The sequence below is a fragment of the Pezoporus occidentalis genome, unplaced genomic scaffold (genome assembly GCF_034315485.1).
Source record: "Pezoporus occidentalis ecotype Australia unplaced genomic scaffold, CSIRO_AGI_Poc_V1 ctg122, whole genome shotgun sequence".
NCBI lineage: Eukaryota > Metazoa > Chordata > Aves > Psittaciformes > Psittacidae > Pezoporus > Pezoporus occidentalis.
In genome coordinates, this window is record NW_026913016.1 from 592,362 (window position 1) to 606,544 (window position 14,183).

Sequence of the window (14,183 nt, forward strand, 5' to 3'; positions counted from 1 at the left end):
CAGTAAGATCCACGCCTCAGAGTTCCTTGGGATTTGTGTCATTGGCATAACGTTGCTAGTAAATGGTGAAGGGAAAAGCTCTGCAGTAATGCTCAGGTGGAATATCTGGCTAAATCTTCCAGGTGCAGAAATTACACAAAATTAAGTCCAACAGATTAGTAAATCTGTGGAGAAACTTTTAAGTAAGACTGCACATTTACTTCTTCATGTGGTTTTGGCACTGCAGACCTGTAGATCTTACTGTGAAGATATTAAAAACATGCCTTTTCTTTCCACTTGACCCACATTTCCTTTTACTTGACTGGTTGAAAGTTTGTGATAGTATTCTAGGATACCCCAAGAATACTTAAACAGTGCAAATAAATTATTTTTGTATAAAATTGTCCATTTTCCAGCATCCTTTGCCATCTCTCCTGCCTTCTTGCATGCATTATAATTTCTTAGCCTCTCCTCCCCCCAAAGTGTGACCAAAAATTAATGGCATTACACTCTTTGCCCCTCGGCAGGCCTTTGCCCCTTTAGCACCTCCTTGGGCCTGATGAATTCTGCCCAGCCACCTCCCTGCTCTTCCAGCAGCTCTCTAGGTCTTTCATGCAACACTGAAAGACTCTTTTCATTTGGGTGGTCTCTGCTTCTCCCTTGGGTCCAGCAGGAGGAGTGTAATAAACAGCAAGTGATGGAGCTTGCTGGTGGGAATTTCCTCCTTCATCAGCTCTTCTGAAGCCTCTGCTGGGAAGGGTCTTAGCCAGGTCAAACATGGAAGTGTTTGCAGGCATAAGCCCTCATGGAGAGGATCTTCCACCTTGTTTAGGCAGACCTGATATCATAGGGACCATCCTTACTGAAATCAGCATGGGACACACCACAATACAGTCCTGAGCTTGTCCTGCTCCCTTGTCCTAACATGACCTAGGAGGTTTTCCATGGTTTACTCCTGATGAACCAAAACCATTTAGTTATTGATATCTCCATTATAAGGAAGTATTTAGACTTCCTCATAGGTCTGATACTGTCCTTAATCTAGAAATCACTTTGTGTGCTGCAAGACAGCTGTGAACATCATTTCTGCTGGTCCCCAAGGGTTGTGCCCTGCCCTGGGCTGCTCTGGGTTGGATCTCCTCATTAATTTAGGAAGGATAGCTTGTCTGTTGAAGCTGTGGCACCATACAAATATACATCAGAAAGACAGCAGAAAAACCCACAGGTGATTAGACTTCAGTGTCTTTGGTTTAAACATTAAGACTGTAGCACATTTCAATAGATGTACCTAGAAAGGTACACTAGAAAGAGGAATTAAAGACTGGACAAAACAATCTTACAGAGTGCTGCAGCTTATTCTCTGAATTAGAGAAACAGAGTAGTTAAGATGTAAAAACGGAACATGGTGAGCTTACACAAAGGAAGTCAATTCCCTAGCAGTTCCCAGAATTTCAGGGTAATTTAGGACAGGCACATCACAGAACCTGGCAGTGTGGAAAAAACAGACATCTTACATATTATTCCATGCCTTTCAGCTTCCAATAGCGATGATGAACTCTGGCCAAAACAGTGGTTTGGGAATTTATGATCAATCAAGGTTATGGGTCCTTGGCCTTAGGTCAGCAGGTCTCCAGGGGGTCATTAATGTCTATGAAATGCTCTGCATCTCTTGAGTTGCTGTTTAAATGGTGAGTAACTGTGAATTACAAGAATGTCATTGCCATGTATCAAATGGTTCAAGGTTGGTGAATCTGAAATAAATTAACAGAGGCAAGCTGAGCTCTAATTAGAAGTTTGTTCCTATTCACCTGTACTTTGCTGTTTCTGTTGCAGAGCTGGTGGCTGGGCTGTACTGAACACTAATGTGAAATAAAGCTTGAAGTGCTTTTCAGAAAGAAACAGAAAAGAGATGCTGAAAAATACAACACACCATTATCTTCTGCAATGCAGTTTATTAAACAGGGTCTCCAGCCTCTTATATCTGATACATACGTTATATTGGCAGCGTGAGTCTTGGAGGAGGGTTCAGGCATAAAGGTGGGGGAAAAAACAATGAAAAAGAAAGAGTACTTTACATAGTTCTCATCTTCAGTGGGAGAGGAAAGAAAACATTAAATGAAAGCTTTTTAATACATTATGCACTCTCAATAGCAACTAAAACTGTTGTGGGAATTCTTAACTTTGTGTTAAATTGGCCACAATGGCCAAAGTGATACTAACACCATGATCTAAAGTGGGGGGAAAGAACCAATGAGAAAAGGAAGCTGCTGTGAGCCATAAGTGTTATTTACTATAATGAAAAGTTCAGTGCACATCTCAGGAAAAAGCTAAGGCAGTATTGCATATGCGAAATGCTTGTGGCCCTATACTGAGAAATAGATATGAAATTTCCCAGCACTGGGTGTACAACTTTGCCTGAGCCACCCTTCTGCAGGGCACCTTTATCCGAGGCAGTTTTGTGTGTACATGCTTGATTGGACACGCCAAGCAATTTTGGGAACTAGGTTACCACTGACCTCTGCTGGGAGGAATCGGGCACATTCAGCTTTTGTCATGGGACGTGCGATGTTCAGATGTGGTGAACATTTCCCCTGTCAGGGGCTGACACATATGTGTATATGTAGGTACAACATATACAAATCTATGTGCAGCAGCATGCACCTTCCATCCTTGTTGTCGCTGCAATTTCCCAGGTGGCCAAGCTGTGCAAACCAGTAAAATCCATCTCAGTACTTACAAAAAGAAATTTTATTTGCAGTGACAAAGACTTAAACCACATAAAGAGAAGCATCTCTACCAGTTTCCTGTAGGATACATCCTACACATTTACAAGATTCCCCGTATCTTCTAGAGGTACAAGATACAGGGAATCTTTTGTATTCTAAGAGTTGAAGGGTGAGGAAGGGATACTAAAGACCTGGCTTGTAACTGATGTGAATGAAAAGCAAAGGTGTTTGTGATGACTACCACATCTTCCAGGTGGCTCCTAATCAACACATTGCAGATGCGCTCAGCATGAGCAGTAGAGTTACAGATACGTAAAGTTTTAAACCGGCAGTGTGCAAAATATGTGAGGAAGAGAGACTGTGCAAACAAAAGAGCTCAAATAAAGAAGTCACATAGAGGAATAATCATGTTTCTCATTCGAGTAGGTTTAGCGTTCAATTGTTTTGCAAGTAAAGAAAAAATATCTTTCTCTTCATGCCATCCAGTGAAGCCATGTCCTGTCAGTGGCTCAGAGAAGAACACAAGCTGGAAACAGTCCACTGGAGTGAGTATGCAGGTAGGAAGAGTCAGAGCTTATAAACTGAATTGATTTGTTCACTTGTAATGAGTGACATGAAATAATTACTGCAGAGTAGAAAACAGATCAGATGACCCTGCAATGGAGTAGCAAAAGAAATTGAAGATATCATACAAAGCTTTGTTCAACAATTGCTCAGGTTGAAAGTGGTATTGGCCATACAGTTAACAGCACACAGAAAGGACCACATCTGAGGTCTACTTTGTCCATGAAGAAAAGTCAGTTTATCACAGAGCAACAAATCATCCAAATCGAACAAAAAAATGCAGATGAGCAGGATTTATTCCCTGACTGAAATATTCTAGCAGCATTACAGCTGCCTGTTGCAGGAATCATCACAAGGACAGAAGATGAATCAGGTGTTAAGACTGGAGATAGCAATGAAAAGACTGGTCTTGATTATATTAAAAAAGGAAATTGCAAGATTCATGAGACAAGATTTAGTGTGGTTGAAGGAGACAAAAGAGTCCAGATTACAAGACAGAAAGAAGAAAATGGAGTTGTCTACAGTGATAGATGATGCAGAAAAGGCCAAGGCAAAAAGATCTGGGGTTCATCCTAAAGAACTTGTATTGGGATGGTGGATAGGCACACAAAAACAAATGTCAAAGGAATTAAATGCAAAGCTGAAAAGCTGAGCTGGGTTTGAGGCTCTGCTGGAGAAACAGTATCTGAAACTCTGGGAGAAGATAGAGTTGCCATTAGAGAATATACAAGAGGAAAAAGCAGAGAAATGAGAAGCGAAATCAGGAGGGAGAAAAAAATTGCAAATATGAGAGGAGAAGGGAGGATGCAGCCATTAAAGAAGGAGGGGAAGAAGCCCTGTGGGTTTGTTTGTTTTTTTTCTGTTTTGGCCATTCAGATGATCCGGCAATGTCTTCATCTGAGGTGTTTCTTAAATAGGTAAAGAAGCTTTTAAAAACGGAGGACACCAACAGGACAGGGTGAGAGGATTAAAAAACCCCACCAAAGCCAAAACCAAAAGCTGTTTGGACTGTACCTCAAAGCATAGCATGAGTTAGTCCCATTTTTAGACAGCAAATAATGAAGGCACCATATGGGAAACATTACTAATCAGCCATGGAGATACATACTCTGCTAACCGAAATTTCCATGTGACCTTCAGCTGCACCCTCACATAAGGATGTTTGGCATCCTCCAACTGAGGTAGCAGAAAAGACAACTGTGGCAAGTCCCACATGAAAAAGGAAAACCACATCCTTCGTGCTGTACAGGGGGAAAAGGCAGTGGGCTGCTGCTGCTTCCTTTGGGCTGTATGGGGTTTTTTAAGCAGTTTGACCTTTGACAAAGAAAAGTCAAGTGTAGGCTGTCATCTTGTCCATCCTAGCTGCAATGGACATCCAGACACTTCCACCTCTCTGTGGATAACATGGGTCTATGCTCAGGTGGCAGGATTGAGTCTTTCTCACAACTGTCTCATCTAAACACAGACTAAGCTTCAACATCTTTATATACTGTTAGTTATTTTTTTACTTCTCTGAGGGAAAAGACACTGTAATAGAATTATAGAATCATGAATAGTTTGGATTGGAAGGAACCTTCAAAGGTCATCCAGTCCAGCCCCCTGAAATGAGCAGCAGCATCTTCAACTATACCAGGTTGCCCAGAATCACATCCAACCTGGCCTTGGATGTCTCCAGGGATGGTGCATCTACCGCCTCTCTGGGCAACCTGAGACAGTGTTTCACCACCCCCTTTGTAAAAAATTCTTTCTCATGTCCAGCCTGGATCTCCCCTCTTTTACCTTAAAAACATTACCCCTCATCCTATTAACCCACTGCTTCAAAATCCTGCAGAAACAATTTGGCCCATCTTTTCTGACTTTGAAGGACTTTTAGGCCCAGTCATGGGAGCAATTGAATGCAAGACTGTCTGTCTTATGCAGGCCAGACTATGGTACTTTTTTCACATGTACATTTTTGTCATACCCCACACTAAAGACATCATTAGACATCATCACCCCAAAAAAGACAGGAATGGATTTGCTGTGTGAGCTTGTCAGGATCGTAACTCAGCCATACAGAAAGTCACTGGAGGAAAGATACTTTGCCAAAAACAGGTGCACATAAAGATTTCCCACCAGGTTTTGACTGTGCTGAAATACTGACTAATCCCTGCTGCTGGGCAGTAATTGTGGAGCAAGGTAACTAGCACAAAGTACTGGGACCAAAATTTCTGCACAAAGACTAAGGCTTACAGGAGCGTAAAACCTGACAGCCAATATTATGCATATTAATACAAGATAGTGCAGAGCTAATGAAGACAGGACTAAGAGCGGCTAAAGTTATTTTAGATTTGTTTATTTGGTTACCTGGAATAAAGTACAGGTAAAAGCTGTAGAAGCTTTGTACAAACAGAGCACTGTGGGCTGTACTTATCAACGTTACAGTGATTACCTGTACAGATATAATATCAGTGATTTGTTACAATAACTGAAATACAAAGTGTGACTGTATTGCTATTACATGCTTATCATGTCAAATGACTGGGAAAGGATCTTGGATGGTCAAATGCCAAAACCCTCTGTTCAGTCTCTATCTTAGGAGGTAATAGCACGATTTCCCAACCTGATTTGGTGGATTTCAGTTTGGGAAGGAGGCAAGTAAAAAGAACTTACCTGACTGTCTTTTGGGTTGATTTGAGGACCTGCTGATACCGATTAAACTGAAAACTCAGAGGCAGAAGTTGCAGTTGCAAATGTCTATGTGATTTAAATATTTGGGGTGGGGTCCAGGTTCAGATTACATTCCTCCACCTAGGTGTCTATGCTACCAACTCCAGCCATGTGCAGGGGACACCTGATGCCATCTGAAATGCCCTGTGGTCCCATGACACCTTTTCAAGCTGGCAGATATGACACAGTAATTACCATAGACCCATGCCCTGGTAAGCCAGGCAGGGTATCCTGCACCATTTAAAATGACAGCACAAATGAAGGCTTAGGGATGTTTGGAAACCTGAAGCCTACTTCCATGTCAGCCAGAGGAGCTTAATGAGTCACTGAGATGACAGAAGATGGAGAGACATCAATTTGATAGGCGGAGCACTCGGTGGATAAAGAACTGGCTGGATGGCCATTTGCAAGTTGTGGTCAATGGCTCAGTGTCCAGCTGGAGACCAGTAACGAGTGGTGTCCCTCAAGGACCAGTGTTGGGACTGGTCTTGTTCGACATCTTTGTCGGTGACATGGGCAGTGGGATTGAGTGCGCCCTCAGCAAGTTTGCCAATGACACCAAGCTGTGTGGTTCGGTTGATATGCTGGAGGGAAGGAATGCCATCCAGAGGGACCTTGACACGCTTGTGAGGTGGGCTGATGCCAACCTCATGAAGTTTAAGCATGCCAAGTGCAAGGTCCTACACCTGGGTGGGAGCAATCCCAGGCACAGCTACAGGTTGGGCAGAGAAGAGATTCAGAGCAGCCCTGTGGAGAAGGACTTGGGGGTGTTGGTCAATGAGAAAATGAACATGAGCTGGCTGCAGTGTGTGCTTGCAGCCCAGAAAGCCAACCATATCCTGGGCTGCATCAAAAGGAGTGTGACCAGCAGCTCAGAAGGAGGTGATCCTGCCCCTCTACTCTGCTCTTGTGAGACCTCACCTGGAGTATTGTGTGCAGTTCTGGTGTCCTCAACATAAAAAGGACATGGAACTGTTGGAACAAGTCCAGAGAAGGGCCACGAGGATGATCAGGGGACTGGAGCACCTCCCATATGAAGACAGGCTGAGGAAGTTGGGGCTGTTCAGCCTGGAGAAGAGAAGGCTGCGTGGAGACCTCATAGCAGCCTTCCAGTATCTGAAAGGGGGCCTGTAGGGATGCTGGAGAGGGACTCTTCATTAGGGACTGTAGTGACAGGACAAGGGGTAATGGGTTCAAACTTAAACAGGAGAAGTTTAGATTGGATATAAGGAAGAAGTTCTTTACTGTAAGGGTGGTGAGGCACCGGAATGGGTTGCCCAGGGAGGTTGTGAATGCTCCATCCCTGGTGGTGTTCAAGGTCAGGTTGGATAGAGCCTTGGATGACATGATCTACAGTGAGGTGTCCCTGCCCATGGCAGGGGGTTTGGAACTAGATGATCTTAAGGTCCTTTCCAATCCTAACTATTCTATGATTCTATGACTGGTTGTGAAAGGAGAGTCTCTGTTAGCATCCATCATGCCTGGTGCTATTTGGGATGCTCTTGAGTACCCCAAGACTCATTGTCATGTCTATTAGCCCCATGACAACGCTGAAGGACCTCTAAGTGGCACTAGAGCCCTATGAGTAGTGACTAAATTGAGTCTTGAATCATCACTGCTGGAAATTTAGACCTCTCACTGGCATAGAGACACCCTAACCTGGTTGTGTTAATGATCTGCATCCTACCCAAGATTTGTGTGAGAGCAGAGCACTGAGCATGTGTGTACCTGTTGAGAAAGGGGTTTGCCTGCACCCTGAGATCTGGCAGTGCCCCACAACAGCTCCATGACTATTAGGTGAGCACCTTCAGGTTTGATTAGGAATGTCTCCAGCAGACCAGGCTTATTCCATGCCTGCCCTACATGTGGTAGTTTGGAGATGGCTGTGCAATAACAAGGGAAATAAATGCTTGTGAGAAAGCCTTTTCCCAACAGCTTTTTCTTAGGCTTCTCAGGCTTCCCTTAGGTCAGCCTGTTTGGGTCATTCATGCTCAGGAAAATGGCTGGCTGCAGCTGGAATGCCTGAATTGTGCCCGTGGTGTGGCTTGCTGTGTTCTTTCCATCCCTTATGACTGGCAATGCACTTTCCTGGTGTGTAAGGAGGTAGCATGCACTCATGTATGGACATTTATGAGTTCACTCAGCATTTATAAAAAAATAATCTATAAGCAAGGTTTGTAGCAGCTTTTCAGCTCAGGTGTCACTTCATCTGTCAGGTGTGGTATGATCTGGAGCTGTGAGTTCCTTAGCATATAGCAATTTTTTGAGTGAATGATCAAGTGAATCAAGTATCCTGTTCATAATAGGTAAGAGAACTTAGCTGACTATACGTACCTATAGCAAAAGCTTTGTTGAGCACATTTAGACACTTAGCTTTTGCTGATGCCAGGTTTGTTTGTTTTTCAAACCTGAAATGTTTCCTTAGGAGGTTGTTCCTTCTTAAGCCTGCTTTCCCAAAGTTCCCATCATGTGTATGTCCAGGGCATGCTTATGTGTGTTCACAGATGTGGCAGAAGAAAAAGACAGAAATAGCTGTGAGGCTAATACACAAACATTTCTAAGAACCAAGGAATTCTCCTTTTAAGAAGATCTTACTAATGATTTCCTTTGCTTAGATCACATATAGGTTATTTTCTTGAATACTTGAGGTTTGGTCCCTGGTAGATAGGCAGGACGCTGTGAACTGGAACACGCAGAGACACCCACATGAGGCACATGGAGACGTGTCTGACCCCAGCCAGACAATACAAATGAAAAAAATCATTGTGAACTGCTGCTCATGAGACCCTAGTTCTGTGTGTGTATGTATGAATGGGTATGTGTGTGTATATGCTGGGGAGCAAGGCGAGGATTTGAGACCTTACCACGCTATTTCTATGGAGAAACCCTTCCAGGCTTCTTCTGTCTGTGAAAACCAGTGGCAACTTCAAATAAGCCAGAACACATCCTGACTTTCCACCCATTAGTTCTTTACCAGGAAATCACTTTTCCTCGTACTGTGGGAAAACAAGATGTTTTGTAACAGGAATAAACACTGAATCTGTTTTTCCCATGGCATATTCTTGTACCCTGCTCCTGTTCCCAGTGCAAAAGCCCCACACCCTTCTGTGTCCCTTAATACACCAGCCAGCATGTTGATGGTCCAGCTGGCAGGACAAATGCCTGCTCAGCTTCTGCTGCAGACTCTTGCTCTCTGTGGCAATGAATGTGGGGGTCTCATCCCTCCAACACCACTTTAAAATATACATGCCTTTTAATATAAAGACCTCTTTCTTAAAACCTTCAACCTCCATTGCCAAATGTGGTCAAAACTGTCTTGTACCCTCATAAGTTAGTGAAGGGAAATGACAGGCTGATGACATGGCCATTTAACTTTGTTTTTATAGTGAAGCAGGGTAAAAATACACACAACAACAAACAGTGGGCTGAGACTCCTGGGGAGAAAACAAAGGTGCTGGTGTTACAGTCAGGGCTGGAAAACATTGTCCTCAAAAGGGCTGCTGAGGATCCCATCAATAAATCCCCTGGGTCCTTTTGCTTAGGGCAGCTCTGGAAGCTCCTGGATGTAGTTACCAGCAGCAGCAGACACTCAGATGCCTCCTCACCCCTCCGCACCTCCATTAGGTGGGCTCAGACTCTGGATCATCTTTCACAAGAGGTTCCAGTGGGGCAGCACCCATGAGTACCTTCAAAACCCTTAAATTGTGAGCAGGTTAAAAGCAGGAGTGACCTGTGAGCAGCTGAGGATTTTTTCTTCAGATCCATTTCCTAACATGCTGCTACTGCTCCTTCCTCCTCCAGGGCTGTAGTCTGTGAGTGGCAGGAGCTGTTTGTGATAACCATTAATTCATTGCCTCATACAATTCAAGCTGTATATCTTCCTTGAAGAGTTTCTATGCATACAGCTGAAAGCACCAGAACAAAATGACCCGAAAAGGAACAGCAACAGTGTGTTTCTGCTCCCATTCACTTAATTTTCTGATGAAGACACTTTCTGTACCTGGATGCTTTCCCAGCTTCTGGCCTATTAAAAATCCATCATTAGTAAGTTGAAAAATATGTCTTCTCCCCCCAGAAACACGTCAACAGCCCCCACTCTGGCTCCACCTGGCAATGGCTGATGCAGCTAACCCTAATTTCCTCTATAAGCAAGGTCACAGGCAGTGACACCATAGCCCTTAGAACTGGTTAATACTTAATGCAATAACCCTCACAACTGGGTTTCACTGGCCTGTGCAGCCTCTTTCCCCTGTGCCTGACCCCAAGTTCAGTCCAGTTCTGCTGCTGTTTTTTTGGGAGCCCTGAGATAGCAATGAACAGCTCCCAAAAGATAACTGAGGGACCTCAGCCATGGACACATCTCAGCTTGCTGGGGATTTCAAAGCCATCAGAAGGGTTTCTTTCTGGTATCAGTGGGGAGCTCTGGAGATTTGTGCTGCTTCTGATGGGCAAAGTCCTATGGATTCTGCACCTTGCCCCTGCTGCAAACCCTGAAAGGCTAGGGACAGGGCACAGAGAATTAATTTCTATCTATCTAAGAAGTAAAAGCAAGCCACATCAGGCTAGGGGATTGTCATCTAAGTAGGAGGTCATTTTATTCATGCCTCTGGCGGACATTCCTGCAGAAGGACTGATTCTGCTCCATTTCCATCTAAGGCAAGGCTAAGGCCATACACAACTGGACAGAGTTCATTAGAATCCTGAAGAAAAAATTTCCCATCGCTCAGCTGGTTGCTGCGAAGGCTTCTTGCCCAAACAGACCAGCAAGGTCTCCAGTCTCATAGCCTTCAGGGAGTTTATCTTTTTGGAAATGAAAGCAGGCAACAGGGAAACCCGAGCTTTCCAGGATCCCTGCAGCACCCTCACATAGATATTCTGGGTCCAAACACCATGGCAACTGGCAGCCATGGATTAGACTGCCAGGGTCAGCTCTGAATGATTTTGCTGGACAATATCACACCATCTCACCTTCCTGCTGCTGTGCAGGGCCGTTTTTACAGGGTAGACCTGGAGAGCCTTTGCTCACTGAGAACTTTCCTAGGATAATTTTCTGAAAAAAGGAGCTTATCAATCCAAGCTGACGCATGCTGACTCTCTGTCCCTGGAGACTGGGACACTCATCCCTGACAGGCATCCTGAAAGACCTTCTCGAAACATGGAGTGATTTTTGAGTCCTTTCTGTGAATTCCAGTTACTTTTATCTTTCTGGGTATATTAACATTTCCAGGCCTTGTGCTGTTCAAGGACTCTGACTGACGGCAATCACCGCTTTTCTTGTCCTTCCTCTGGGGTGCTGGAGACTGGAAATGTAAGAGCACAGACTTCTACTCTCATATGTCACTGTGCACCAGCATCATCCCATTACCATGGAATTGTTCTAACATAGTGGGAGACACAAGAGACTGGCAGATATTTTTTAATTGTTTAAAAGCATCCTTTTAACAGTCTTAAATCAGTCAGCTCTGGCACAGGACCATATTTGTCCTCAGATCCCAGAGGGTTCTCTCTGCATTTTAATGTGTACTTTGAGTGTATGCAATTTGCTGGTACAGTGTATTTTTAGCAAGAAGGTAGGCTTCTTCTTTATTAGCTCAGAAAGGTGAAAGTTTATCATTTAAAGATGCTGCTTATGTCATCTCTACCTAGGGATTTACTTGTTTGAGCTCACTCACTTTGCTGCTGTGTGATGGTTGCATTTTAAGTACTTGCATTGCTTTATTTAAAAGATCATATTTAGAAACGCCAGACTGCATGCAGTGGTTATTAGTATGAAGTCTAGTTAAATTACTAAGTGCTGGCGCAGGATTTCCTTTGGTTTTATTCACAATTCTGCAAGGCTGCTCACATTTTGTATTCAGCTCCACCTGTAGAAATCTGAAGAATTCACTGACCTCTGTAGAGCTACACTGATTTTATACATTGGTGTGACAAGGCAAAATTATTCATACTCTTAGGTCCCTCCTTCCAGCTGAAATCCTCAAAATTCTGATAAAAGCCTGCTCACTGCACTTGCAGATTAACAATAGGGGATATTACTGTTACAGCTGCTGGTTTAAGTAATGCAGTTGTTCATAGTACTTGTTAAATTTTATTTATGGGGAATTGAAATGCTACAAGTTTAAGTCAGTGGCTCAATATCACACAGTGGAGAAGTGGCAGATTTTGCTCAGTGCAAATAGCAACAGGGACAGTCCAAAATAGGCTCCCAGTGCACCAGAGCAGCTTCATCTGCCTTTATTATAGACATCTCCATTGTAATCAGTACCTCAACCCAAACCTTCCCCAGATGTCACTGCCTATACATCTATACCAGTACAGGGAACAGTCAAGGGTCTCTGAGACCAGGTGGTACAACATGGATGGTGTGTGCATGCTTAACCTCTCTTCTTCTTTGCTACTATATTAGCATACTCTTGTAAACTAGTGTCTCAGACTCCTTTGCCCTCCCCACTTTTCTAAAATGCATCATGTAAGTGCTAAGTTGTATTGGGTTTATATAGCAGTCATAGTGAAGGTGATGTATATTAAACTTTTCTATACAGGTTCTCTAGCTGCAGCTGTGTCTTTCCTCTCTGCCCTTGAACAGCTTTCCTTCTTGAACTTCAGCAGTAAGATTTTGTGTCTCTTTTCCTCTCTCTTCCATCACTTTCCTTTCTTTTGCTCATACTTTTCTGCATTTTCCACTGTTTCTTCTATTTTTTTCTAGCTCTCATTTCCACACAGTGTGTATTTTCTTCCCCTTTGCTCCACTCTTTCTTTCCTTGGGTCTGTGCCTCTACTCCAATTTTCTGTGGCTGGAGAAGTGGTAAGTTTAACTGATGCCAGAAGTTAACACCAGAAAGCAATTATAACTATACCCTTGGAACTAGGGAACATCTTTCAGCATGCATTAAGGTGCAAAGATCATATTCACCAAGGTAATAATTCTATCAACATCACCTTTCCCTGATCCTCCTCATTGAGGCCAGGCTCTGACCCTTGGGTCTCCCATGCTCCCAGCAGCAGCAGTTAGGAACCAGGGTTTGATCTCCCATGCTCCAAGCAGTAGCAGCTAGGAACCAGGGTCTGCCTGGCCAACCCTTCACACTTCCTCTCCTGGGACAGGTCATTAGCTGAGCTTCTGATACCCGTTTCTCATCTGACAGAAATGTGGAAAGCCAAAGAAAGCTGTCCCATGGAAAAAGTCCATGTCTGGTGTCACAAGCTGGCTCATGCTATGATAAGTTATCCCTCTAAAAAGTTTCTGTTTGTTTCGTTTCCTAGTTCCCCTTCTCCTCACCACTTTTTTTTCCTGCCTTGCATGTTCTGTTTTCTTCCATTACCTCCTGCTTCTCCCAATTCATGTTGTTTCTCTTGTGTGCATGCTTGTGCAGCAGGTGAGGAAGTTCCCCCTCAACTGTGTTGATCATGTTGGTCTTCCCAAATCTGGTTCTTGCCATCTAATTTATAGACCTATTCTGCTTGAACCCATTTCAGGCTCCTTCAGTTGATGTGATGACATCCACATCCTTTGATGTCACCGGCAAGCAAAATGTTTCAGTATCTATCTCTCTCAAGCTGGGGAGTACTTACTGACCAGCTCTTGGTCCGTATTTCTACTTAAGAAGATGAAGAAGAGATGTAGGTAGACAGGACAAACAAAAAACTAGCAGTCATTCATTCTTCTCTAAAGAAAAGTCACAGCAAGTAGTGCTGGAGGAAGGAGCTGGAAGCTGGCAGGAGCTTTATAGTGTGGGTCTGCCAGAATCAGACCTGAAACTCACCCCTTTTTACCTTCTTATTGACAATCCTATCACAATAAGTGGGCACACAACAGAGAATATAAAAAAAATCCTCTGGGAAACAGAAATCAGGAGCAAATTTAGTAGTGCAAAACATAAGACTGCATACACTTCTTAGAGCAGAGATTCAGAGCAGCCCTGTGGAGAAGGACTTGCAGGTGTAGGTCAATGAGAAAATGAACATGAGCCGGCTTCAGTGTGCGCTCGCAGCCCAGAAAGCCAACCGTATCCTGGGCTGCATCAAAAGGAGTGTGACCAGCAGGTTGAAGGAGGTGATCCTGCCCCTCTACTGTGCTCTCGCGAGACCTCACCTGGAGTGTTGTGTGCAGTTCTGGTGTCCTCTACATAAAAAGGACATGGAACTGTTGGAACAAGTCCAGAGGAGGGCCATGAGGATGAGCAGGGGACTGGAGCACCTCCCGTA

At 43.9% G+C, this 14,183-nt stretch overlaps 1 protein-coding gene and 1 long non-coding RNA gene across 2 annotated transcripts in view; both read right to left on the minus strand.

Moving 5' to 3' along the window:
- The window catches only part of RB1 (RB transcriptional corepressor 1), a 217,540-nt gene that overhangs the window by 24,694 nt on the left and 178,663 nt on the right, over positions 1-14,183 (minus strand). The window lies entirely within an intron of this gene.
- Positions 1,967-8,635, minus strand: LOC134157877 (uncharacterized). The gene is made up of 3 exons (XR_009962504.1): positions 8,574-8,635; positions 7,707-7,861; positions 1,967-3,359 (listed from the first exon to the last, which is right to left on the minus strand). It is a non-coding gene; the product is annotated as an uncharacterized LOC134157877 (long non-coding RNA).